A 3,976-nucleotide genomic window follows, 5' to 3' on the forward strand; every position below is an offset into this window, starting at 1 on the left:
AAAAGATTTAATTATTGATGAATAAAATTAATAATAAAATTAATTTATGTATTAATTTTATTCATATTTTAAATAATTATGTTTGAACAAAAACAATTATCATATAATAAATGGTCATAACTATTTGAATATAAATAGATTGTTATTTATAAAGGCCATGATTATATAGAAGGTCATAACTATCTGAATAAAAGTTTATGTTTGTTCATTCATTATAAATAAATCTTTCATTATAACTATTTTTATTGCTTTTTATTGGAGAGTTTGAGGCTTTGTTATATCTTAAAGGTATAATTGCCTTTAAGAAAGTGTTCTTCACATCTCAAAGCCAAAATTTTTTTCTATTATTTCTTTTCTCTTATTTATTTTTTCTAACAATTTAAAGGTAATTATGAGAAATTTATATTTTGCATGAAGAAGATACAACCATTTTTACACAAACAAGCTAGGGATATGGTTTTTTTAGGAGACAATCCCTATGAAGCTCTTGAATTAGCATTTTGAATAGCAAAATCATATGAATTTTGCCCTAATGGAAAACCCAGTTTAGAACTAGTCATGTGTTTGCATGTCACTGCAACAATATATTGTAGCCTAAGCCAGTACAATGAGACAATTCCTCTTTTTGAGCAATCAATTGAGATTCTAGTGATTGATGAAGGCTAAGAGCATGCTCTGGCTAAGTTTGCTGGTCATATACAGTTGGGTGACACTTATGCAAAGCTAGGATAGCTTGAAAACTCAATAACTTGTTACAGCACTAGTTTTGAAATCCAGAAACAAGTTCTTAGAGAAACAGATCCCAGATTTGGTGAGACCTGCAAGTATTTTGGCTGAAGCTCATATACAGGCATTAAATTGTAATTTGATAAAGCACAGAAGCTATGCCAAATGGTTCTTAACATTCACAGAAAGAATGATTCACCGATTTCTCTTGAAAAGGTAGTAAATAGGAGGCTCATAAGTTTTAAATATGAAACAAAAAGAGACCATGAAACTGTTTTAGAGCATTTTGTTTTAATCAGTATGGCCATGGTGGTAAATGGCTAGAAAGCAAAGGTGGCTTCTATTGATTGCAACATTGAAGACATATACTTATCTTTGTATCGATATGATGAAGTTGTTTTTGCCTATCAAAAAGCACTCATAACTTTTAAGATAGCCAAAAGAGAGAATTATCCAGCTATTAGGTTTGTTTTTGTCTAGTTAGCTAATTTGTATAACAAGACAAGGAAATTAAGGGAATCAAAATCATACTATGAGAATGCCTTCCTAATCTATGAAAAGTTGATGCCTGGGATCCCTCCAAAAAAGATTACAAGTGGCCTCACAAATGTTTCTACTATTTATGAATCAATGAATGACCTTGATTAGGTAATCAAGTTGCTACAAAAGGCTTTAAAAATATATAATGATGCCCTTGGTCAGCAAAGCATAATAGTTGAAATTGAAGCCTAGATAGGAGTAATGTATTATATGTTGGGGAATTATTTAGAATCTTACAACTCCTTCAAAAGTGCCATTTCAATGCTACGTGTATGTAGAGAAAGGAAATCTACCTTATTTGGCATTGCTCTTAATCAAATGGGGCTGGCTTGTGTGTAACGCTATGCTATTAATGAGGCTATTGAATTGTTTGAAAAAGCTAAGAGCATTATAAAGTAAGAGTGTTGACCTCACCACCTTGATACACTTGGTGTATACAGTAATCTTATAGGCACTTATGATGCAATTGGCATAATTTGGAGATCAATATTAAAGAAGGCTCAAGGTGTCAAAGGATTAACGTTTCTATGGACCAAAATGTTAATTTTTATAAAGATCTTCATTGGAGGTATGTATTTTATTTTTTGTATAATTACTAGTAAAAAGATTGACTGAATGAGATAAACACGTTAACAATTTATTTCATTAGTGTGTAAAGTCAAAACATAATATGCAAAATATTGATTACATTGCATAAATTTATGCATATACTGAAATTGACTTTACAATTGGGTTTAATGAATTGTATTATATTTATTTAAAAATATATACTTATAAAGACTAAGATGAGAAATAGCCTAAAAACATAAAAGAAAAATACATGAATTAATATATGACCAAAAGAATTATCACTTGTTATCAAGTAATGAATTATATTAGGTTTTAATGGAATTGTCGATTATTTAATTGCCATGTCTTGGTTATATATAGAACAGATAAATTGTCTCATAGTTTCTATGAAAATAATCAGAAATGGGTAAATGAATTTACATGAGAAATTAGATGCAAGTAGAGAATATATGTAGAAAACAAGATTTGACTACAAGATTAGTTTTATTATAAAATCATGGCACCAAAATTGAGATAATAAGCTTAGTCAAGCTATTTATATGATTCTATCTTTGTTTGTCATTTATAAATCAAATATTGATATATATATTTAAAATTTATTATTATTACACTAAAAGTGATTTTACAAAAAAAAAAAATTATTGTGAACAATCACAAAGTGAAAATCATAAATAGCCATCAAATAGTTAATAAATAATTACAAAAACACATTGTTGCTTTTCGCATATGGGATATTGATTAAACAAAAAAGCATGTCATTAAAAAATATTGAAACATTTGTCAGTTACTAGCATTTTGAAGGATGCCCATCAATGTCTAATTAGGCATGTTTGTAAATTAGAAAAAAACATGCAAATTCATCACAAATGTTTGCATGAAATATAAGTAGAACTCATATTATAATTATTGTTTATGCTATTTTATGAAAAATGATTCTTTGGATTCATGTTTCATGACTTACATTGATATGGTGATCTATAAATGAATATATTGGTCACAAATGATTGTGAAAGTATTTGAAATTGGAGTTAAATATACTATAGACTCTTATTGTATATAGGGATATTGCTCTTATGAGTAAAGTTTAAATTTATTATATATAAAAAAATGTTATGATCAATTAAAAGTGGTAAATAACAGAGATATATAGGCTACACAATGGTAGAGAAATAAAATTCTCATAAAATTTTAAAATCAAGTTTAGAGGTTTCAATAATCATGAACTTAGAATTGGCCATTGGGGAATTACTATATGCATTGAAAACTCATGATAACATTTGCGATAGTTGGTTTTTACTAAAAGCGATCATTATAAATGAGATAACTTCAATAGCCAAATCTACATAATTTATTGGTATGATGTAGATTATTATGGTTAGCTTAGAATAGCCATAAGCCAAAATTGATGCCATAATCTTGATCACGTTGTGGTAATTTTTTTTTTGTTATATATATGATCTAATTCATAAATTGTACAAATGATTTATCATCTATGGTTTTATACAGTGAAAATTTCAAAGTATATTTATTTGGAAGCCATGAGTGATTCAAAAATCTTGTGAATTTGAAAACTTTTATAATTGCAAAAAGAACGTTATTTAATCCATTTGGGTAATGAAAATGGTTTTGTTCATGGTAATAAAATATTATTAATATTGTCCATGATGAAATAGATTCATAAAAGTATTTATGAATTAACATAAAAAGTCTTAAAAGGAGACTATAGAAGCATGATTATATTTAAAATCTACTTATTGATATAAACTCTTACATTGAGTTAAAATATAAAAGTTTTGAAACTTTTATAGAAATATTAAGATATTTTTTAGTTATCTTTTACTAAGGGTGGATTTAGAAGCCTCCTACTTAAAAAAAAAAAAAACCAAATAGTGAAAAGATAAATGAAATGACAACTTGATTAAGTATATATGATATCTTGATAATTGAATGAGATATTTTTTAATAAAAGAATGCATACTTGCACATGGTGGGGGTGATAAGAATCAAAAGAAATAAAAATTGCCATCATAATGTTGTAAAATTTTAGTATAATTTTATGAGCAAATTATACAAGCTAATAAGTTTAGACACTTATTAAAGTAAAGTCATAAAAAGGTCCTTAAAATCTTAAAAGGATTAA

At 26.9% G+C, this 3,976-nt stretch overlaps 1 pseudogene; it reads left to right on the top strand.

Moving 5' to 3' along the window:
* The first annotated feature begins 411 nt into the window (after positions 1 to 411).
* Positions 412 to 1,881, top strand: LOC111277455 (protein KINESIN LIGHT CHAIN-RELATED 3 pseudogene; annotated as a pseudogene).
* Positions 1,882 to 3,976: the final 2,095 nt, after the last annotated feature.

Source organism: Durio zibethinus, chromosome 7, assembly GCF_047325235.1.
Source record: "Durio zibethinus cultivar Kanyao isolate XHJ-2024 chromosome 7, ASM4732523v1, whole genome shotgun sequence".
In the NCBI taxonomy this organism is placed as follows: domain Eukaryota; kingdom Viridiplantae; phylum Streptophyta; class Magnoliopsida; order Malvales; family Malvaceae; genus Durio; species Durio zibethinus.